The following is a 24806-nucleotide window of genomic DNA, read 5'->3' as shown; positions in this document are numbered from 1 at the left end:
TGCAGTAAGATTTTGCAGCATTAATAAAGCTATCCTAGCAGCTGCTGGATAGAGCAATAATCTTTGAACGTGACTTCTTGGTCTCCTCTTCCAGAAAGACAAGCTAATTAAAAAGGGGTTACAGAGAGATTATGTGGACCGAGGGGAGATTTCTGAAAGGCATAAAGAGCAGCTCAGCAGCCAGATCTCCCCGAAAGTCAATGTGAATTAGGAAACTAACTCCCACTTGTCCTTTGAAAAGCTCTGCTTGCAGTTTCTCAAGCTTGTCCTCTGGTTAAAAATAAATAAATAAATGCCAATTTCTTCTAGCAAGGCTCTGCATCACCTGAGACAGATTTCTGATCCCTTTGAGGATCAGTGCACACACATTTTGCAGCAATTTTTGGTACTTCTGTTCTCCTGTTCCTCAGATGATCAATTGTGCAAACACAACCCCTCGACCCTGGCTCCATGCTCAGCCAAAGGTGTTTGGTAAATAAGGCCAGCACACCCTGGTGCTGTGCTGCACACACTGCTGCACACAGCGACTAAATCAAAGTGTCCCCACGTCTTCTGGAGACACAAAAGGGAGGAAAAAGCACCAAAGTGAGAACAAGGCTCACCCTCCTCCCCAAACAGCCCCAGCTGGCAGCAGCAGCTCTTTGCTGCAGGCTCTTCTCCAGGGCACCCTGGGAGGAACCACCGAGCTGCTGCCAGAGCCAACATCTCAGCTTGAATGTCAGTGTCATTTACACAGCAAATGTCACTCCAAGCTAACACCAGAAGGAGCTTGTCGGGCTAATTCACCAAGAAGCAGCAACAGCAGCTCTTTCCCCCATACATATATAAAAAATAGATCTATCTGAAATTGGATTTAGGCTGCGAAAGGTTTTCCAGTGATGACATCAGAGTGGTGAGTTTGATTTTACAGCACCAAAATCAACAGTACAATCATGTGCCACAAGGCTGACATGATTTAGACACTGTTCCTGAAGATGCAGGCAGTTTACATCAGTATGGGCTCAGTCCCTGGCAGCTCTGCCCAGATAAGGGCCCAGCTCTGCCAGTGGGTCCCAGACTGGACAAACTTGTCCATAGCTGGGCTGAGGATTGTCAGCACATTGTGCACTGACCATTGCCAATGCAGCACAAGTGACAGCCAGTCCCTGCTAGCCTGGATGTCAGCTAGCAGCTGGAAACAGGACAGTTTCTCTCCAGCAGATTTCTGCTGCCTCAGCCCAAATGTCAGAGCTGCACCTGAGCACCTTCAATCAGCTGCTGGCCTGATGGCACCCAGCACACAGAGTCAATCTTCTTGCAGAGATTCCAGCAGACACTCACACCAGCGCTTCTGACAGGGGGAGGGAAGCCCAGCAGACAGATTCCATCTTCCCAGTCCGCAGAGGAGCTGCAGAGAGCACTGCACAGCCCGTTTCTCCTGCAGGCTGAGGGAGGGAAGCTGGCACTGTGCCTGGGGAAGCCATTTCGGGTGCTGAAGGGCCTGACTCCAACCAGTAACATCAAAAAAGGTGTTTACAGCATTTTATACACACAGAATCCTACACTTGTAATTACCTCATCTCCTGAGCCACTAAAATCATGTGGTGTTTTTTAGGATGTGCCCTATTCCTCTCAAAATCCTTCCTGCAAGTGACCTGGGACCTGCAGAGTTAGCACAAGGGCAGTCTTTGGAAGAAGAATTACAGAAGAATTGCTCATCATCACACAATAAGGCGACTACAAATTCATTTAGTTACTCTAACCCAACCCACATGCCTGACACGTGCAAACAAACCATCCACCTGTAGAATGGGATTACCTGTGGTGATGTGCAATATATTTTTATAATGTAAAACACAGATTGGAGCCTTCATTTCCTCCTTCCTTGACAGAATGCAGCTGCACAGAATAGAGACATAACACGGGAGCCTCATGAATCCAGAGCTAAGCTGCAGGAGACCAGGAGCAAATAAATATTTCACAAAGTGTTAGCACAAGACACGACAGCATAAATAAGTGTGAGGATAATGGCTCTGAATGCAATTTGGCTTAAGTCATCTGTGCCTTCAGAAATAGAAAGATGATTTATTTCAAGCCTGAACGACCTGAGAGGGAAGCAGTGGGGGTTTTCCTGGGTTATTTATTTATTTTTAATCATTATCTTTGACCTTTCTGCAGGCAGCAAAGGGAGCAGGGCTGGTGGGTAGCTGGTACAATATGTAGGTTAGCACTGGAAATATATCTCAGGGGTCTGAGAGATACACGAAGTTAGTTGAGGTGATCAGAGCAGTCCCCAAAGCCCCTTTTGCTGGAACCTGTTAACTGTGTGCCTGTGCTGTGAGCCCATGCTGTGGCCACAGCTGATGAAAGCTTTTACATTTAATAGCTCTCAATGGACATTTCTTCCTTCAATTCATCCAATTGCTTTTTGACCCACAAAAACTCAACACCTCCCCCCCCGTGGCAGTGTCAGCACACTCTGTGAGGAAGGATGTCCTTTTCCATTTGGGCCTGCCCTCTAATCCCCCTTAAATCACACCCTAAAAGAGTAAATGCATGGTCACTCCCTGTTCAGTTTTCTTGTTTCACTCAGGATTTTACAGCCCTTGGTGATATTCTCTTATTTCTTTCCTAGGAGGAGACTCTTGGCCCTTTTCTAGGTCTGTTGAGCCCTGCTTGAGCCAGAGCAGGGCCCAAAACCAACACACTTGTCCTGCAGCACATGTCCCACACATTCAAACAGTGGCAGAACAAGGCTGCACATGTCAGAGCCTAAAATGAACCAAACTGCTGGAGTGAGGAACACAACACTTCAAGCAAAAATTTGCTGAAACAGTGTCCTAGATCTGACTCACTCCAAGATCCAAGCCAGGTCAGAGGGCTTGGCAATTACAGCAGAGAAAAAGCATCTTAAATGTATTTTTTATCTCAAGGCATTCCCTGTTTTGGGTTGTTTTTTTTTTTAATATTTCCACAGTTCATACAGACTTAAGCAACATAAAAATGGTAAATCTTTTGCTGTTCTAAAGCCTTCATCAAGCATTAACCCTAAATCTGAAACACTGGGAAAAAAAGTAATGAAACAAATACAAAACTCTGGAATTCACAAAATGTAAATGAACACAAACTTTGACCCACAAATCGCTCTCAGGTCAGCTCATGAAGCAGAACATTGCAGGGATCAAAACCCAGATAAGCATGCTGGGGCTTCCAGCTGCACACACCACCTCCCAGGCACCACAAAATGGGTTTGTGTGTCCCACACTGCTGCAGGCTGAGCTTTCCACAAACTCTGACGCTGCTTCCAGGCACTGCCAGCCCTTCCCAGCCGCACGGGAGCCGCTCCCTTTCCCACTGAAGTAGCTGGAATTTACCCTCTGGGATTTCAGGCTGGCAGGCTGCCACCCTGTGTCACACTGAGCTGGTGGCACCCAGCCAGGGGCAGAGCTGTGCTGGCACCTCCAGCTGCTAAAAGCACAGCGAGGGAAAGGTAAAAGCCATGTTTGGGGTGAGAGGAAAAGGTTATGCACAGCCTGCTGAGGGAGGGGGTGCCATTTAGGACAGTGGTGTGTCAGTCAGCACAGCCACCTTCTCTCTGGTCCCCATCCCCATCACTTGCTGCTGGAGGATGCTGCCCTGGCAGCTCCTTCTAGATGCTCTCTAACGCTGGAGGAGGAGGCAGGCTGGAGAAAGGAGTGCACAGATAATTATTTCCTCCTCTGAAATCCCCGCTGGATTTGGCAATCCTGCAGTAAAATCCTCAGCGAGAGCCAAGCAGAGGCCAGCCCTTGTTTGGTATTCCTGCTTTGAGTGGCTGGCAACAACAAATCCAAACCCTAAACAACCCCTGGGTGAAAAAAAGGCAAAAAGAAACAGAAGCTGCACCCCTAGAAGTGCAATATCTGTTTGGAGAGCGTGGCTCCCAGCCACAAAGGCAGCCTGCACTGCTGTCCCACACGGACACCAGGCAGCGTGGGCAGCTGACCATGCAGAAGGGCTGAAATGCTCTTTAACAGCAAACCAGGCACTGAATGCCTGCTCTGTGCCCACAGATGGATCTGTGCACACCCTGCAGCTCTGGCAGCATGTGCCAGGGCCATGGGGACAGCAGCCAGGAGGCAATGCCACTCCTTTGGCACTTGCTGCTTCTTGGCAGCATCCTGGGGGCTGCACCCCAACCCAGCACCCCCAGGCAGGGCAGGACATGCACTGACACAAAGGAGAAGGCTTTCCCTGCCTCTGCTCACCCTCCTGTGTGGGCAGAAGGAGCAGCTGATCCCCAGCAGCTGTAAACCAGCCCAGCCTTGCTGATTCCAAGATCTGGAGCAGCTCCTCAGCATTGCAGCTCCAGCCTAATTGAATCCAGCCCATCAGAGCCTGGGCTGGAGGCAGGAGCACAGCAAACAGCCTGTGCTGCCCAGGCCAGGGCTGGATGCTCCTGACAGCCCTGCCCTGCAGCAACCACAGGCTGGCTCCAGCTCAGCAATCCCAGAGCACAGCAGGGCTGGAAATGTGACTCAGGAAAAATGATGGCCTGGATCTCAGCTGGTACAACCTGGCTTTACTCCGCTGGCTTCTGTGGAGCAGCAGCTATTCAGAGCAGCTGACAGTCTAATGAAACGGCCCTGCTTTGGCCTGAGAGAAGGTACACAGCTCCCAGCCACATGGGTCAAGGCCATGAACACACATATGGGAAAAAAAGCAAACTCTCTCCAAAAGAAATTTAGTGAGAATACTCTCCAACCTATTGTCTAGTTCAGTCAAATTAAAAAGATGCTGTAAAAGACTCATACTTGCAAAGGATTGTACTTGAAGCATTTCCCTCTCCATAACTGCTTGTGTCTCCTTCCCCAAAATAAATCTTATATCATGTACACGTGCCCCACTTGCACATGCTCACACTCCACAAAGCAGTTTTATGAAGAGAACTCAATTACACCCAGGTAAGGCTCACACAGAGAAAGAGCTCCACTCAGGGAAGTATGTCATCCAAGATTAATTAGCCCTTCTATCTGACTACCCAGTCTTTTAAAATGGTACAACCTACCAATCTGTTTAACAGGACAATTAAAAAAAAAAAAAAAAAACTACAGAAAAACCCAGTAGATCAAATAACATTCAATATCCAAAATTAGCTGCATTACAAATATTGTTTTATCCAGTGTCATGATTTATTGGTCTCCTCCCCCTGAGAGCTTCTACTGACCTCAGATTCACCTCAATGAATCTTGATTTTTGAATGAAAACAGCAGTCAATAATATTTACTTCCTTATTGACTCCATCCTCAACAGCACAAGGAGAAGACTGAACTATTCCTGACCCCCCATCTCAGTTCTAATCACAGTGGTGAGATCTCTGCAGGTCAGAGAGAGCAGTGGCACCCAGCAATGACCCCACTGTGAGGTGACAGACAACTCACACATCCAGCAAGTTTATTTATGCAGAGAGGCAATGGATTTCCTGAAATCTCATGACCACTTCTGTGTGACAAGAACTTTAACTTGAAAAAAAACCGATCCTGCTCCTGGCTAGTCACATCTGTTAAATCTATCATCAGGCAGCAGCAGCTTTAAACCATGATATGAAGACTTGCCATGAGCATCTGGCAGTCAAATTTACACAGCAGGAGTGATTCAATTGCATTCCAAGGTTACTGCTGCTGTTTATTTACACCTTTCCTGATGATCCAGTGATTTGAAATGGAAAAGCTTCCATGTGCTACTCCTCACCCCACAGGCCTCCCATCATCAGTTTGGCAGTCAGGTGTCTCTCAGATGGTCAGAGTCACAGGCTGGCTGAGCTGTGACTGTCAACAGGAAACCCAAACCCTTCCCATCACACCTAATGAACACACACAGCCTCTCAGTGCCAGGTTAATTTTCTGCCTGTAGGATTATCTAAAAACAGGCTTGTTAGCCTTGATTCACATGTGGTGGATCCTAGGGAATGCATCAGGCTCCCTTGGAAACCCAACCCTTGTATTTACCAACAATTTCCTGATCTATTGGTCATGATTTCATTCTTAACTTTATTAGACTCCTTCCTTCAAATCCAGCTTGTTCTTTGCCTGGCAAACCCAAGCACTGCCCTGGTGATGAGCTGTGTTCAGCCCTCTCCCATGTTCCCACCACAGAGGTTACGTGTCCTGCCAGGGTGTTTCAAGCCAGGCCTTGGCAAGGTGAGTCCATCTGCCTCCTCTGCTCACCTCCTAAAGCATGGCTCCTGTTCTCAGCCTCCCCAGTTCTGCTGCCATTTCCCAAAACAGAGCTCCCCACCGCAGCATGCCCTTGCTCAGGCTGTCTCTGAGCCACCTGCTTAGGTGTTATTGTTAGGTGTTAGGGTTCCCTCCTCTGACCCATCTGCCTCTGCAGAATTTCATGTCTAGACATATTATCAGTCTCTCTTTACAACAACAATCACTAAACTGAGCTTACATCCTTCATTCTTGCTGCCATGAGCTGCAGGCAAAGCAAATGTCACCATCAGGGAATGTGGGCAAGTCCCATGTGGCCAGCAAAGCCAGTTGTGACAACAGAAACCAACCTGCATCCAGCAGGCACCAGCTAAAATAGGCCAATTGCCTACAATTTTTTTTTCCCTTGGTACATTCAGGCTCAGGGAAGCAGTTCCAGGTTACCCCTCATTAGGCAGATGTTCTTTAAATGATTTATGCTTCTATCAAGCTTGATATCCCCACAGAAGATTGTTAGTGAAAAGCTCTGTGTAATCATTTATAGTGGGATTTATGATGTTTAACTTAGTAACTCTCTGCAGGCCCTCTAACAGGATGGAGGTGGGCTGTGGGCAGTAAAAGGTCAGTCCCAAAGGAAGCCAAACACGATGCTAAGAGGAAACTAGAATAGGGCTCTGAAGGGCTTTGTTCACATTAGAGGGGAAGCAGCACAGACTTTAATCATCCTTGCCAAAGGCATGCACATGTGAGGAACGCAGGAACCAGGCAAGATTTTGACTCAGATTTTCAAGGTTGGTGGTAAATGTGGTTTTAGGCTGGTTATTGCCTTAATCTTGCCCTCGTTTCTTCCTTTGTTTAGATTAAGTTGCCTCAATTACAGTCCTGTATTAAGCAAGCAGTCATGCAAATGTTTTTGTTTGGTTAAGGCTTTTTAATGTTGTTAACTTATTGGCAGGCCAAAAAACATACCGAATCGAAAAAAAATCCACCAAAATATGGGATAAATAGTGAGTAACTCATTACACCAGACTTGGGTCCCCCCTTGCAGCACTACCATACTCAGAGGTGGGAAGAGCTGTTAAAGTAATCTCAGGGACATCTGCTAAACACCAGGACATTCTGGAATTAAATTTCAAGTTTTAGTAATCTTTTTTACTTCCCTGTTTCTTCCAGAACTGGGAGGTAAAGTGTTAGAATACACCCAAAAGAAAACACAAGAAAAGCTTGATAACTCCAGAAGCAGGAATTCCTGACAGGCCCCTGGGAACATCCTGAACTTTTCTGCTTTGCAGTGCAGCCCCTTCAGTGCTTGGATAATTCAGCTGTTTGGATTTCACCCACCCAGGCTAACCTGTACCACCTGGAAGTGCCTGCTCCTGCAGCCCAGGAATCTCAGAGTTATTATTCTGGGCACTTGAGCCACCCTTCCTCCAGTGTCTGAGCTAATGTAACCCAGCCAGACCCAACAGCCATGGACAGCACTGCTGGGCAGGCTGGGAATGTGCTAAAGAAAACTGAATTAAGCAAAGAGCATTATCCCAAAGTACCTGGGGGAAGGAGCAACCAGCCTGGATTCTCCTCCCCAGCATACCCACAAAGGTTCTGCACTGCTCTGCTTGCTGCCTCAGTTTCTTCACCTGCAAGGTGTGGTTTTGTTTAAAATCCTGTTTCCAGGGCACACTGTGAATGCTCTCACAGGACTGGGAAGTTTACAGATCTCTTACTGGTTTTATGCAAAGCAGCCATGGGACACATTGCTCACAGTTCCATGCAGCAAGGGATGCTTCCCACCCCGGAGAGGGGGCAGGCAGAGCAGCCTGGACATCCCACAGTGGTGGGAGGGAGCAGCAGCAGCTCTAGCAGCTCAACCCCTGCTCAGCACCCCCAGCACAGGCTCTGCCAGGAGCTCCACCTGCAAACCTGGCTTCCCCACAAACTCCACAGGCACCCTGAGAAAAGCCTCACTGCTTCCTTCCCACCCACTTGTCCCCCAGGCCAGCTCTGCTGGAAAATCCCATCCTCCCTCCCACACAGCACAGAGCAGGGGTTTGACAGTTCCTGCAAGAAAATGTTTTAACCACACACTTGCACCTGCAGCCTGGCCCTGCGTGTCACAGAATTCAGAATTAAGCAGCACAGCTATTGTAAAAATGAGTTACAGCACAAGCTCCTTCATCTCAGTCATCACAAGGGCTATATCCCACTCCTGTTTTGGTACCAGATGGCTCAAGGTCTATTTTTCAACAAGTGCTGTCTGCTACACTTGCAGCAAGTCCTTTGAGTTACAAGGCAAATCTCTTCCCTTAATATCTTTTTCATCCTTTCCCCCTCCCCTCTTTGAGCTCACAAGTACATCTTTTCTTAAGAAACAGAAAAAATCTATTATTCTTCAAAGGCCCAGTTGTGTCCTTCATTTACTGAAGTAGTCAAAGAATATTATGGGTCATTTTGTCACCATGGAAACCACAAATAGACCTTCAGGGTTTTGGAGAGGTGATATTATTTTGGAGAGGCTGTGCAGGGCTCTCTGACAGAAAATAATAGGGATGGCAAATCAAGGAGACCTTTTATACAGACTGTGTGAAATGCAAAGGGTATCAAACATCATTTCTCTGCCACCGAAGACTACTCCAGGCAGCAGTTTAATATGGTATCCTCTGACAGCTGAGCCCAAATGGAAAATTAATGAGGCAGCATGATATATGAGTCTTTTTAAATCTCATAACCAGCCTCCTTTATAGAATAAAAATGGCCAAATCAGTTTAATATTAGTGGAGAGGTTCTCTGTGTGTCTTTCTTCTGAGCCTTGTCAGTGCAGTGCTGAAGAGACAGTTTTGGTTTATTGACTGTGTAAGTCCAGCTGTTTTCCAGTTTTGCACTGTCTAAATCAAAATAATTCTGAGCTTTATTGGTTTATCAATATACAGTAAAGCTATGAAAGCCTAAGGAACACCTGGGATCTCAGAGGGGCCATATCCTGTCCTTCAGAAGCCCTGAGTGCCCTGGGTTGGTGACCTGGGACAGCAGCTCCTCCTCTGCCACCTGCCAGCAGGGCTTTCCCAGTCCCACCCACCAGAACACCCCCCAAATTTGTCATTTCTGTCATGAAAAGACGGACTTATGCACAGTGAGAAAAGAGCAGAAAACAGGAGAACGCCCTGAATTAAATGTAACCCACCCCAGGCTCAGTCCCTGCCCATGCAGCTCTCTCCTCCCCCACACTGCTCCATCAAAATCCTTTGGGTTTGACCTTGTTCTTTTGCAAGGGAAACTCTCAACTGCATAAATTACTAAACCCATGCAATTCTCAGGCCAGAAGACCCTTTCTGCAGGCATTCTGGCAATCATATTCTCACAACTGAGTCCCAAGCTAAAGACCTACAGAGATGAGAGCAGAAGAAATTGCAAACAAAGTTCACACAAAACTATGGCATATCCCACCTGGTGATGGATGAATTCTAAACTTACTGGGTACCCTGACACTTCCAAGGTGTGTCTAATTTTACTCTGGATTAGAACAAAACCTTAAAATCTCAAGTTATTCTGCAGAACAGAAATTTCAAAATGCTTCTGTTTAGAAAAAAGCAACCACTTCACTGAAACACTGAAAAAACAGCTAAAACAAAACAAAGGAGTCAAAACAAACACTCCTTTCCAAAGTTTTCTGTCAAAACATCTTTAGATGAAGGTGAAATAGACATCTTCATGCAAAACATTTCAGCTGCAGAAGAAAAAAGAGCTTCCTTTAGCAAACTGCTTTATAAAAGACACTAACTCTGGCAGCTTCCTCCACAGAACAGGTGTAACAGATCCATGGCACACAATCACCCACTGTGGCACAGAAATTGTGCTTTTCCTGCCACCCCTCAGCTGGAACAGTGCCATTCTCTGGGCACCTTCAGCACCCAGACCTCCAACAAAACACAGTGCCCTAAAGAATTCAGAACATGAAAGCAGAGGCATCAACAGAAGTTAGACAAATAACACTTTGCTAAAAGTGAACCCTCAAGAAAGAAAACAACGAGCATTCAACACAGAGTAGCAGAAGGAAACTTCTGTAGATTTCATTGCCTTGCTAAGACAACCTCAACACCTCCAAAACACCACATTGGCTATGGTTCAAACACACTGATGGCACTTTGCCTCTCATATTACAACTCACCCAGCTCTGGTCCTGCTGAGCATCTCCAGGAAGGGAGAACTTTTCAGGCAGGCTTGGAGAAGCAGGAGGAACTTGAAGTCACAGCCCTTCACTCAACTCCAACACAGATATCTGACTGTTTTCCTCATTCCTACCCCAGTAAAATCCAGAAGCAGAGGGCCCAGGGCAGCACCATCAAACAGGAGAGGCAGGAACCCTGATGAGCTGTTGGGCCAGTCAAGGAGGAATTGGATGAGGCTGTGTGAAAGAGGGTGGGGAATAGAGCATCAGTCAAGCCTCAGTAGCTTCAAAAATGCACAGTTTGATATGTTTAAGGATGATGAGGGGGAAACAGGGATATAAGATTTTAAAAATAACCTTTCATGATTTGCCTCACTTTGTTTTCAGCAGTGCTAAAAACTCACACTGCAATCAGTGTTTGATGCACAAGAGGTGACCCAGCTCCTCCAGCACCTGTGCCAGGCAGAGCCCATTTCCACTTTCACAAATACAGATTTCCAGCAGCATTAGCAATGTGGGTGCTGTAAGGTTGCCACAGTGGATGTGGAATTAGAAATACACAAAAAGTAGCAGAGATAAATGTTAGTGTGAAAGCAGGACTGCAGCTGCACTTACATCCCAGGTATCAGAAATATGGGAGATGAATTCTGGTGTCTTTCCTGTGAGTTACATGAAGAACCCAATCTGTTTAATTTCTCTAATAAACAGCATGACAGTATCAATAAATGTATTTATTGGCCTAATAACATCTCCATTCCTATTTCATCAAGGCTTCAAGAGAGTGGGAAGACAAGAAGGTAATTTAATATTTAATGTAAAAAAAAGTACATTGCCCAAAGCAAACAGCAAATGTGGAATGATGTGTGCTTGTTTCCTTTATCATCTGATGCTGTGTTGGTTTTGCTCAAGTTGTAAATGGCTGTTTTGTTCCAAGCCCTCCTGCTCTTAACACCAGTGGCTGCACACAGGCTGAGCTAAGACTCTGCCTGCTTTAGCCATCCCCAAGAAGCAGAACCACATCCCCAGAGCAGGGCTTGAAATACTGCCCAGTGTCAGCAGGAACACAGCAGCCCAGTGTTTAACTTCTTACTCCACTAAGTACTTGGAGACCTTTCTTTCCCTAGGCTCCCTAAATGCTTTATAAACATTTATAAACAGGCAGAGTGAAAAATCAATGCAGAGATACTGTGGGGAGGAAGAGATAGCAAGGAAAGGAAATACAAACTCAATGAAAAATGAAATAGTGCCCATATATTTGCTACCAGCAGCCTTGCTGTTCCAGGGCTTTTTCCTCACTCCTCCCTGTCCCAGTCTTTCTGTGCAGGAGGCAAAAAGCAGGCATTTTGTTCTGATCAGCTGCAACAACCAACGTGGTTTTAATAATGGGAGTGTTTTCTCTTCTTCCTTGAACTAAGTTTAGGTTTGGAAACTCAGAGACACTTTGAGAGTTCTGTAAATAATTCCAGGCTGGAGCTCTGAGCTGCAGTGGTCACTGGTCAGAGCCTCCCTGGAGCCCTGGGGTGGACACTGGGATCCCACCCCCATTTCAGAGCTTTTGGGGAGAGGATGAGCACAAAAATTTGTGGGGAAGCTGAGTGGGGGAATGAGCAGTGCCAGAGACTGTGGGTGAAATCAGTAGGGCTGAGATGAGATCAACCAGACCTCACTGCAGCCTGCATGGCTCAGGTGAATCCAGAGACTTTTAAAAAATTATTAAACATAATTACTCAGCCACACAAGTTCAGAACCTCTGCCCAGCATAGAAAAGACACGGTCTTGCCCTGACATGCTGCTGGGAACTTCACTTTTGCCTTCATCAGGACCAGCAGCAGAGCCTGACACGAGAACATTTGCTGGGAACAGGCTCGGTGCACCTTGCCCAGGTGCTGTGTTTTCTGTAGCCTAATGCAAACACTGTTATCTCCCTTACCCTGGCAGACTACTAATAACAAGTTTATACACTTCATCTTAAACAAATATTGGGAAAGTCAGTCCTTACAAGGTCTGCTAAATTGCAGAGATGTCTGTGCAATTGCAGTTGATGACACAGTGCTGAATGACACAAAGGAAGGGTCAGTGCCAGTCAGGCTATTTCTCAGAGCAGATTGCATGGAGGTCTCATTTAACACTGCCAACTCTGAACATGTGCACTGTATAAAGCAGAGCTTTTATGATTCTATCAAAGGTCCCTAATTTGGCTCTAGGAGCCATCTGCTGATTTAATAGGGGATCTGGATTGTTAGGTTGGGGGTTTTTTTGTTGTTTTTGTTTTGTTTTGTTTTGTTTTTTAAATTTGTTTAAACACCTAAAGCTTTGGCATTTAATACAGAAAAATATTGCAATACGTTAATCCTCAGTGTGGTAAAAAAGGAGAAAATGAATGCATTCAGTTTTGTTTAATTTTGTCTCCTAAGCAACCAACACATTGGATATTGTGGGTACCAAACCTTAAGTGTGTGAAAGTCATTAAATTAGCCCTTCCAAGACTGCTGCAACCATATTATTAGAAAATTTTAGATGAATTACACTGTCAAGACTGTTAAGTATCACCTTGTGCTTTTATCAGCCACTAATTAAGACTGAAACAGAATGTTAATGCCCATCTTACTTTGGCTAAACAAACAGAGATAATACACACAATGCTAGCTATATTTAAATAGGCCCAACACCCACTATTCACATTACTCCCCTATTTCTCCATGCAGATCTATGTGATCATTGAAAGCCCCCTGATGCCAGAATAAGGAACCTTGGAAAGGGTATTTCACCTCCTAAGCACCGTGGGGCTGGTGACATTTCCATTTATCTTCCAAGGTAACAATCTGAAGAGCCTGCTTCAGGAGGAGCACAGTGAGAGATGAGCCACAGCCCCAGAGCTCCATCTCTCCACACAGATGATTTGCTGGGAATTTATTAAAAAGCCTGAGCTGACACAAACCATCACAAGACCCAGTTTGAACAGAAGTGCCAGAGCAAACCGAGGATTACACAGGATCATTCCAACAGCTCAGGCTTTACAAACACCAGGGATAACCCCACGAGGTGCTCCCCAAACTCATCCTCCATCCCTCCTTCCCTCCCTCAGGTGCAAGGGCATCAGCTCTCCAGCAGCAGAGCAGAGTGAAGGCTTCACCTGATGCAAAATTAATGCAGTGCCACAGAAACCAGCCCACCCTCACTGGGGCTCCAATTCAATCACATCCCCTCATTTATAAAGAGTCTTGAACAAACATTTTATGTAAAGGTCTCAGATTTCTCATTTCAAGGGCTGTGAATCTCACAGGCAATCCAGAGAGCACAGAAACTGGGCAGAGTAATTACCTTTAACTGGGCTGCACCTCAGGGCCCTGGGGATTTCAGGGCAAGGAAGGAGTCAGCAGCTGAGCACTTCCCCAGGACGTTTTGGATGAAATCAAGGGCAGTTTCAGCACTCACATGTTGAAGCAAGATTATGAATGACCACTGGATGTGACAATTTACCTTGCCACCAGGACTTCACCAAGATTTACTTTTTGCTCTTTATTCATACAGTTGTTTGCAGGTCAAACATGTTCATCTGTTTTACTTCCCTGATTCAAAGTAATGGATAGGAGCTCAAATAAGCAAACAAATCCCACCCCCACACCTCCCCCCCCCAAAAAAAAAAACACAAAAAAACCAAAAAGAAACAAAAACCCCCAAAACTAGAGACCTAAACTTGTAATTTTTGTATTATAGCAATAAAGATGAGAGAGAAAACAATTTACCAACCAATTTCCTGGAAAACCATGGTATATCTCCTGCTGCTGCATAATGGAAAATGCTTTGAAAATGGGTTTCCAGGTTTCCCATTTGTGGTGAGCTATGAGCACACATGGATTTAATATCATGTGTAAAACTGTTAATTAGACAACAAAAGGTCTGCCTTGAGTTCATAATGTCTTGTGCTCCAATGTGATTCCTTCTCATTCTCAGTCTATGGCTCAGACAGACCTGAAGCATTTCTGAAGCCAGGGGGGAAGAGAATCCATCTTGTCCAGCATCTGAACACAGCTCAAGGAAGAGGGATTAAACTAGTGATGGATTACACCCTGAATGAAAGCAACCCTTTTGATATTCATTCAAACTCAGCCTCTGCCACTGCAGTCAGCTGGGGCAGCCACAGCCTTAATAACTATTAATTATCCCATAGGCCATTATCTAGTGGAGCCAGTGGGGCAGCAGCAGATCCCTGACTCACAGAATATAACTGGAATCCTGAAGCCAAAGACTTACTGCTGGTTTTTGTGTGATGGCAGAGGTTACCCCTTAGTGCTGAGTGACACAGCTCAGAAACAAGCCCATCCCAAAAACCCCAGAGTGCTTTTTGTTGTGGTGGTGTGGATTGAAAAGAACATGAAATGGAACTGTCCCCAGGAAGAAAAGGGGTGAGTACAGGGACAAAATACCAACAGAACTACAATTCCTGCAATTAGCAGACTGCAAGAAGAAAGCCAGGAAGAGTGGAAAATTAGAGAAGAATGAAGCCTTAGCCTGGGAGCTGGGCCTGTAGGTGTACAGGGATAGACCAGAGAAAGCCTGAAGCAAAACCTGGCACTGCAATCTGACACTCTGATTGACCTCTTGGAGGAGATAACTCAAGAGTCTCTCTGTTTTTGTTCTCTTTAAATACATGTACAGTCTGCTCCAGCTGCTTGGCTCCGGTGTGAGCTTGTGGTGCCAAGCCAGACATATTTGGCTTTGATACAACATTGGCTCAGCCTTCAAATAAACCACTGCTGTATTGTCATTAGGAAACAGGAGCTCCTGAGTGATTTCATGGAGAGGTCTGGGAGCTGCAGTCGGGGCTGGGGCACAGCCCAGCCCAGCCCTGGGCTGAACGTGACTGGGAGCAGCAGCTGCTGGCTGGAGGCAACAGCCTGCTGGGGAGAAACCTCTGCTCCCAACATCTGCTGTTTATTCCTCAGTCTCACATGACGGTGACACACAGAGCAAGCGCTGTTGGGACACTCTGGATCTCAAACTGACTGCCCATTAGAATTTGGGTCTGTTCTAATTGATTAAAGGGTTTTAATGAGTTCGCTCTGCCCCAGCCTCGGGTTGGTAACTCTAAACCTGAGGTGTTGGATGAGCTACACAGGAGCTCTGCTAATCCATTCACTCAGTTAAACTTGGGCTGTCCTGCAAGGCCAGGATTAGCAGCCAGGCTGAGCAGAGTGATGGCAAGGCCTGTCCTCGTGCCACCACAGCACTTGGGATTTGCCTTGTGGCCGTGGTCCTTTCTCTTTCTTGGCAATATCACACTTTCAACACTGCTGACACGACATCTCCCTCCTGCTTGGTGTCACCCTGTTCTTCTAAGGTCTTCTAAGCCTTCTGATGTTTACATTCTTGTAATGCACTTTCTCATGTGCTTTTATGTAAATAATTATTGTTTCACATTCTTTTCTGGAGCAGGAGAAATTTGATGGACTGTTGTCTTGTCCAGTGTCATTGGAGAGGTGGCACTTCCATCCTCCAATCCACTGTCACTTTTGAAAATTTATAAATGTTGGAGTTATAAAATAAACTTCCCATCTTTTTACCTCAGAGGTTCCAGCGTGTCTGTCGTTTTATTTCGTGTCCTACAGCAACAGCTTGCTCTGTGCCAGATCTGAAATTTGCTGGGAGCACCAGCCAGCTGCAAGAACCCACAGGCCTGGGGTCACAAGGAAAGCAAATCCCTCCTGCCATCCCAGCGTGGCCATTCTCTGCTCTCTACTTCTGCACCACTCACCCCAGGCCATGGCCATGGTGGGAGATGAGAAACTTGAGAGGTTTGGCTGCAGCAGCACTGCTGGGGCTGGGCACACAGGAAAGCAGAGCTGAGTCAGAAATACCTGCCAGAAGCCAACAGTGATCTTGTTTCATCTGCTGACAGAAACTCTGACAACTGTGTATAATCTGCATGATTTTATCTAGCCCAAATAGTCTTTAAAATAGAAGTAGTTTAGCTTTTACAGGAGTTGGCACTAGAGAACAGAAATTTGACTAGACAAAACAGTGACCATGGAGGAAGGCTCCTCACCCTCATCCTTCCCATCTCTCCAACAGAGCAGAACCAGAAAAGCAAACACATCCAGCAGACTGTTCCCCTGAAGATGGGAAATGAAAGAAGGGAGACAGAGAGAGAGACTTTGTTCTATTTTTAAACACTTGAGAATGGCTCCAGAACTACTGAGAATGGCATTGAAAGCACTCAGGAAAAAAAATCACCCAAGTACACATCCAAACTCCAACTGGCTCCACCACGGGCTTTACCCCAGAGGAGTCAGGGATGTTTTCTTTCCCTCTGCATGGGCTGTTTCATGTCCCCCAGACCTGAGGGAGGAGCTGAGACCTGGGAGGAGGCTGCTGCACTGCCCAGCCTGGCACTACCCCTCCCCACGCAGCACTGTGCCCCATCTCTGTGCCCCACACAGCAGCACAGCTCGGTTTGCCCCAGCTGCTGTCCCCTTCTTCATTTTGCCTCCAAGCCCTGAGGACATTGATATTCCTGCTGCAGATTCCCAGCAAGCTACAGGGCAGAGGAAAACAGGGGGAAGAGGTATGTGAGCAGCAGAAGCCCTGAAAGGAGGGATGTCCACTGCTCTGAACTGCCAAGGATGTGCTTGCTGGAAGCCAAGGGTGAAAATTCTGGGTGATGTCAAAGGATTCAGCAGTTTTACTCACTTTCCTGAGCTCCCAACATTATGACAACAGTCTGGCAAACTTTAGGAGAAACTTATTTAAGATGTGAGAGGAGGCTTTTCCAATCATATTCTGGGATTTATGCAGGGTTGGGAACTAAAAGTTACAGCTGAGTTATGGATTTCATCAAAAAATGTTCTATTGAAATGAAAAATGAAAAATCAAATAACTATCCAGATGCTAATAGAAAGCAGGTGTTGGGCTTTAAACACGAGAGCATTTACTGGTTTAGCCACATTAATATTATGGTTGAGACATACTGTACTGATTATAGCTTTAATTTAATAAAAGTCAGTGGTGCAGAGCATCATATCCTTTATTTACACATGGCACCCTTCCTCTGCAAAACGAAATAAGAAAAAACAAAGGGACTTTGACTAAATGCAATTCACCTCTGATTAAAAAAAGCTCTGCAAAGTTTAATGTTTTAATTAACAACATCATGTGCTGCTGAACTAATGGCACCACTGAATTGGGAGGGTTAATATCAATAAATACTAAGGTTCTGATTCTGTAATCCTTCACTGCCCCTTCCCCATCAGAGCTGATGGTTCCTTTTGCCCTTTTCCTCACATAATTATTGTACAATTTAGTTTGAAAGGACTTTGGGACCTTCTGGTCCTGCCCAAAGCAATGCTGACTGCAGCGACAGCCTTGGGACAGTTTCTTTACCAGAACAAACTGTTCAGCTCAGGGGCTTCCAGACACTGGGAGTGACTGACAGCATTCCCCTTCTCCATTCATTTTTTTCCCTTCTGTTTCAGGAGGAACAGGGCCAGAATCATGTTCAAAGAAAAACTTGGTGTTTGTGCAACACAGTGCACTGCTGCTTAGGTCAAGAGGAAAAGGCAAAGACCATAAAATTAAACAAAAAGGAAAATTTTTCTGCAAAATTTGGGAGAAAGGTGTCGTGAAAGACTGATGCAGTGGATTTAAAAAAATAAAAAAGCCTCAAGAAATCTTAGAAGCTCTGGCCAACCTTACAACAAAATAGAAGAAACCGAGAACGCAAAAATGACTTTGAAAAAAAAAGCAGCCGAGCAGTGCCACAGTGTGATTTTACTCCATAGCACCTTTCTCAGTGTGTAATGGACCCCAAACAAAGCTGCCACTTGGGTGCAGGCCCTGGATCCCCCTGGATCCCCCTGGATCCCCCCAGAGCTGACCAGAGGAGCTGCACAGGGCCAGCCCTGCTAGGAAGGGAGGGGAGGCTGATGGCCACTCCTGACAGCCAGTGTTTGCACAGCCCCCAAGAACAATAGCAATAACATTCTATTGTCTCTAGGTTTTAGAGCCACTAAGACTAATGAGTTCATTTATAGCCCTGATGGAAGTAATTAAATCTGAAAATCAAAGCACAACATTCTTGTTTAGTGCTCTTTGAAACCAATATTCTAATGGAATGCTATCAGCAGCTAATTGAAGCACTAATCTTGCCCAGGGTTGGGCCCATTGCCCAGATGGCTCATACATCATTTTCTAGTCTGGCAAGCAACATATTGCACTGGCTGGATGAAGCTGAGATTAGATATAGCTATAGGATACAGTGGAAGCACAAGAATTTTTCCAATCAATATTTTGATAAAATTGATATTTAAAGTCAGTCTGCCAATAAACTTCTTGCTGAAGTACAAGGACACATCCTTGGATTTATAAATAAAAAATAAAAAAATCTGCTGCCTTATGCAAATAGAAGCTCCTACCAACTGGGTAGTAATAGCAATACAGAAACATTAGCAAGATAAATGCCCAGTGAGTGCCATGAGGACAACAGGGAAGCTAAAGAGCTTAATCTTCCTCCTAGAGCTGAACCACTTAACAAATAAAAGTCACATTTTTCTGCTGCAACATGTCCTTTCTTGAAGTTTTTGCATATTGTGTGCTCTGTCAGGGAGAGGAGGGCAGGAGGTGCACTGGTGTGTAAGGTACAGCTGACAGGGGTGTCTGAGGAGGCAGCAGGATTCTTGTCCTGAGATTAATGAGCTTGGGGTGCAACATTCTGCTTTTCTCAGAACTGGAAGTTCAAAATATCAGGAGCCACATTACCAAATCTTATATCCAAGCAATATAACTTCCATGTTTTCCTGGCAGCTGTTAATTCCTTTGTGAAGTTCAGTAATAGGACAGATGTTGGCATTTTAGTTATTCAGCAGCTTTGGCCTCTATTATCAGCTTTTCCTACCTTTTCCTTGTTTCAGCTGTGTGGTGTTTAGCCAGGCAGAGCCTCCCTGGTGTCAGTCAGCAGAACTCAGAGGAGCAGAGCCAGCTCAGAATGGGCTCCTGAGGCCCAGGGGAGCAGGGAGGCAATGGAGCAAGAGAACTGCAGAACATCCTTAAGGAGCCCAGTGATCTGTGTCTGCCCTCTGAAAACGCTGTGTGAACTCCAGCCTGGAGCTATGAATTAAGGACTGCTCTCAGCAAATGTTTTTCCCTGTCAAGCACTGCACAAATCCTGGGGTTTGTGGGCAGCACAAACTCTGTTCTGCTTCTGTGTTTGTGTGAGCTTGCTGCTCACACAATTTTTTGAAACTGTACAATTGCCTGTGCCAGCACCTGGTCCTCTCTATAAAGCATAAATTATCTCAAGAATATCCTGATTTATTTATATTTTTGCTGTTGGCTGGTTAGATAGAGTGTTTTTAATTTTTTTTTTTTTAAATACCAGATGAGTTATGGTTTAATGCCAGTAAAAGTCCAAATGCAGCATGATGTGGAGACCTAGCAGGAGGCAGCATGATACAAAACTCTGACTTGAAAAGACAAGAATCTGTCTTGACAGGTGGCAAAAGTGAGAGAACTAAACATCCGTGTTCATCTGTAACTTCTTTTTGAAGAAAAGATCCAATACTTTGTATTTCTGGTCCTTTACCCTTAATACTCTTTTTTTGGTTTTACTTTGCAATTTAAGCTTTCCACTTACAGTTAAGCATTAGTATTTTCCCAAGGTGTCTAAGTTAAAAGCATAATTATTCAGAACTCCAGCTTCCATCTCAGCCCATCTGAGATCTGAATTGCTGCTCTCTCTGCCTCCCTTTGTCCCTCCTCTGAGACTAGGAGTAGCCCAGGACGGGAGTTTCCCAATTTACATATCACTGATTCCAGGTGGACTGGAAAACAAAGGTTAAATATGATTTCTGACCCTTAAAAGCTCAATAAGGTGAAGGAGTGAAGGCATGCTCATCCTGATTCTTCAAGAGCTCTATGAAAAGGAACATTTCAGGTGTAGTCAGGTTCCTGGGAAGCCCTCTTCAACAGGCATAAAAGCAACCCAAAAATCAACTAGCTGAAGATGTCAGAGATCCATTTGCTTTAATGGCAAAGCACATAATTGTCTCTCCTCTAGTCCAAAATGCTGTTACCAGGACACATTTCCTATTGCTTTCTTGTTACCATCTCCATTTCAGTTCTTAATTAGGCAGAATCATTCCACCCATGCACAGAGAGAGAGGAAAAAAAAAAACCCATAGGCGATATTTTAACTAATAATTAAAAGGCTCAGCGAGGGATCCTTTGGCACAGCTCAATACAAAAAATATTAAAGCATGTCTTGAAATGTGCCCAACGGGTCGAGCTTGCACGTGAGGAGTGAGAGGTCCTGTGGCAGGAGCCAGGGCAGGAGGGGCAGGGGAAGGGATGGGGCTGCTGAGGTGGATGTTAAGTGATGTTCAGCAGCTCGGTGATAGCTGCTAAGAATAATGAACCTGACCTTGTCACAGGCCGTCATTATTGATAATAACAAAGTTCAACAGCATTATTATAGGATTTTACAACTGCTAACCTTTATTGCTGGAGGGCTAATTGTGACCTTTCTTGTGTCTCCTTCACACCTAATTAGGTTTCTGTTGTAAAGAGATAAAAGAGTGTTTGTATCAGTGGGGCATCTTTTTCTGCAGCTGAATGAATTCATGAAAGACTGAGATTGTTAAGTGTGAGAGAGAGAGAGAGAGAAGAGGAAATACAGAAAAAGGCAGGAGGCATTAATAGACTTTAGAATAAAATCCTGACAGATTCAAATTGATTCTGCTGCCTGAGAAAATTGAGTGTGGAGGGAATTAGATTTATGCACTGTTAAATGTAACTGCCTGGCAGTATCCATACAGAAAGCTGTTAAAATGGTAATCTTTAGAGATGTATGAAAATTGTGTGTGAATAGACCAATGAACCATCACTCAGAGCATGTCTCTTCTAGCCGAATAACACAAGACAGTATTATTATTATTAATAATGTATTACAAACACTATGCATTATGTATGTAATTTAATCACAGTATCTAAATGTATAAACAACAGCACAGACACGTGGTAACTTTCTTGTGCTTGTGGTTCTACATTTCCTTGTTCTCTCTGAGGACCCCTGAGGATGCTGCTGGTGCAGTTTGTGAGCAGCTGAGCCAGGGGAGCTCGCACCCCTGGGGAGCCCAGCAGGGTGTGAGGCTGTGGAGGGTGTCCAGGGGGGCTGCTCTGCAGCCTGGACTCAGGACAAGAGAGCAGCAGGGGTCTGGAAAGGGGCTCCTTTCAGACAGAGAGGCTGGGCCACTGTGGGCACACAGCCCAAGTATTTCTGACCTGGTTTTTGGTTGTTTTTTAACCTCCTCATCTTGGCTGGGGAACCTTCGAAAAGCTGATTTCCAGCAAGGGGCACAGAGCACACCAGCGTGGGTTATTGGGAGTTTTGAGTTGCCATCAAGGAGGCTAGGAACAAGTTTCTAATAAACATATCCATGGCTCAGATTGAGGGGAAAAATCAAGCTAGAAATAACCTCTTGATTCCCCTATTTGAATTCAGATCTGTGGTTCTTATGTCAAGATTATCCCTGGCATCAAAGCAACTGGAGTGAGACAATGTTATCACTGATGGCAGGGACAGTCACTGATTGATCTTTCACAATCTGATTTAGATTAGATGCTGTCATAGGCTCTTTTTATGACTCTAATGGTGGTAAATTTGCTCTACCCACATCTGGAAGTGCACTTGCTGCAGTAATTGAGCTATTGCAGAACAGAGTTGCTCTTTGGTTCTTGCTTCATCCCATCAAGCAGAGTGGGCTGTGAAAAGTTGTAAATCCAGAAATACTTCCAGGTGAGCCACAGAGTTACTTCCTTTGGATCTCTCTGGAGCCAAGTTTGAGCTCCTCACATCCTCACACACTTTTTTCTATTAAGAAAATGCTGTTTCTACATGGAACATTAATTCACCAAAGTTTTACAAAGCAGCATTGCCATTTCCCAGGTCCAACCCAACAAATCATCAGCCAGTACCCAGTGCAAGGCCTTGCCAAAGAAACACATGGGTGTAAAGAATGGAATGGAAGTAACACAAATTAAAACTCTAAACCTGCAGAGAAAAGCCACTCCTGCCCAGCTCCCACCCTACCCAGCAGTCAGGCTGTTTGTATCTTCCTCTGGGAGATAAGAGACCTTATCTACTGCATCTGGTTCCATGCCAGAAACTCCGGAGTCAACACACTCCACCAGGCTTCCTGAAGCTTCTAGGAGAGAATCAGGGCTACACCATCCACCCTTTGCCAGATAAGGAAAGAGCTTAATAAGCAAACAGAGAAAGAATTTTGTTTTCAAACATCTTGGAGGGAGCTACTAAATGTGTATTATAAACACAGGAAAATATCAAAAACTCTTAATGATTCCCTACATGAAAAATATCCAAAATATCCTGGTTAAAAAGCTGGATGAGCTGATAGATGTCTGTCTTTTAAGGGCTATAAACTTGACTAAAGAGATATTTTCATGCATATTTGTGGGAAAACTTTCAGAAGAATATAGAAATTAGGGTTCCAAGTACTCAGAATTACTGGGATTTTCTGCATGGGGATTTTTTCACTCTCTTTGTACATAGATGTGAGGTATTTTCCACAACTGTCCTGAGTACACCTTGGGGGAGCAGAGGCATCCTGAAAGAGGCACAGCTGGATGAAAACAAGCCACAGAGGAGAGCTTTTGGGTTTAGTGTTTCATTTTTGTTGAGTAGATGTTTTCTGGGCATCACAGACCCCTGCTTTAATTTGCCTTGCTAATATTACAGAGCAGAAAAACCTGATTAACAAAATAATTAATGAGCATTTAAAGCAAATTTTTAATAGCATTTTTCATTCTAGTGAAGATTGTAGGATGACTCTCAGAAGTGGAGGAACAATTAGGGCACAATAACCCAAGCAGACACTTGGGCTGCCTGTCAACGTATGGAGAATAAACTCCTCTTCTCTCCCTTGCACGTTCCTCCTGGATTTTGGGGTCAGGAATTGTGCAGTGCTGCCGGCTCATGACTCCATCTCAAACTGACAGGAAAAGCAAGTGCTCTGGGAATGTATTAAAACTGCTTAAACAGGCATATGCAATAACATGTTGACAAAAACATATGAGGAAAAGATTCCTGGGTATATTGCTCTGCAGAGATGAGTATGCTAGCAAAAGCAAGTGTTTTATTTACCAGGCCAGCTCATTTTCAGACTAGCTTTCTATAACAAAAGAGTTTAATAATAATGTTGAAGGCAAAAAAGATGCCTATAAATAGGAGCAAGACCTGTCTATGGAACTTTTTCATGAAACTTTAATGGCAAGAGAAATAGCACTTGGCAAATTCTTTATTGCCATCCTGCCTGCACTAACTTAATGTGAAAGTAGGTAGGAGAATCAAGAAAAGATTTCTTTTGTGTGTTCACAACTCCCTTTTCTTCAGGCTTGTCTACCCAACAGGCTGGCTACTGGTTCTGTGTTACCCCTCCTGGTCCATGCCTGGATCTGGGGACAGTAACAGCCCTGCTTCCCAACATCCTCATCCAAGCACCTCTGCCTGCCCCTAGATCAGGGATAACTGGACAGTCTAGCCAAGCAAAAGGCAGAATTTTCTACAGGAAAAAAAAAAAAAACCCAGCTCAGCTCAGAGCTTTCTCCCACCTCAGTGACCCACCCACCGAGGGTCTGCCTCTGAGTGAGGTTCCCAGCAGATGGGGATCATGCAGGATGCAGCTTCCCTATGGGATAGAGGGTTCTAGACCGAGCTATCCACTATTTCTGTATTTGGAAAAACCTTGGGCACACACACAGGGCCTCTCAGAATGAACAACCCATTCATTCCCCTTCGTCTGTTCAGGTGGCCTTTGCTGTGTCTATTAACTACCAAATCTCCAGCCTATCTGAAATGCAATCTATCTTCCATGACATTAAAGATTTTATCTCTGTGCCTCAGCACACACTGCTCTGTGAAAAGGACAGAGATTTCATTCTGGGCACTTCAAATGTTACATATAGAACTTTTGGCATTTCAGGCAAAAAAATGTTTTTTACAAAGGAATGGTAGTTCTGCAATTATTTTCCATGTTAATAATTTCATTGGTGTATATTATCCATCAATTAACATGATGCTGATAGGCATCTTCTTTTTAATGATTTATGACCAACACTTAAAATAAGTGGGATACTCTAGATTGCAAAGGCCTTTGTCTCTCCTTCCTTCTTTAAATCTTTGCAGTGCCTGTAATAACAGAGCAGCATGCCCAGCCTGAGACTCCTCAGAAAGAATCCAGAACTGCATTTCTTTTCCTGGCTGCTGTGCATGTTTATGTGGACATCTGAGAAAGATTATAAATATCTCTATCTTTTAGTTATTTGGATTCCTAGAACTATACAGGAATATTTCTAGTTGGTGCCACTGCTCATCTCTCAAGCACCTCGGCTACTTTACAGTGTGTGTGTCTCTAGTCCCACCACCCTTGTCCTCCCAGAGGTTTTGTTTTCCTTTAGATGCA

At 44.9% G+C, this 24806-nt stretch overlaps 1 long non-coding RNA gene across 4 annotated transcripts in view; it reads right to left on the bottom strand.

The window, feature by feature from the left end:
- The window catches only part of LOC135282685 (uncharacterized), a 202441-nt gene that overhangs the window by 113305 nt on the left and 64330 nt on the right, over positions 1-24806 (bottom strand). For 2 of the 4 annotated variants that reach the window (XR_010348748.1, XR_010348750.1), the window contains exon 2: positions 10336-10572. The exons of the other annotated variants lie outside the window; for them this stretch is intronic. This is a non-coding gene — a long non-coding RNA (uncharacterized LOC135282685). The remainder of the gene's footprint in view (positions 1-10335; positions 10573-24806) is intronic. 4 annotated transcript variants of the gene reach the window in all.

The sequence above is a fragment of the Passer domesticus genome, chromosome 17, assembly GCF_036417665.1.
Source record: "Passer domesticus isolate bPasDom1 chromosome 17, bPasDom1.hap1, whole genome shotgun sequence".
NCBI classification, from domain to species: Eukaryota; Metazoa; Chordata; class Aves; order Passeriformes; family Passeridae; genus Passer; species Passer domesticus.
This window is presented reverse-complemented; position numbering and strand designations above follow the sequence as displayed.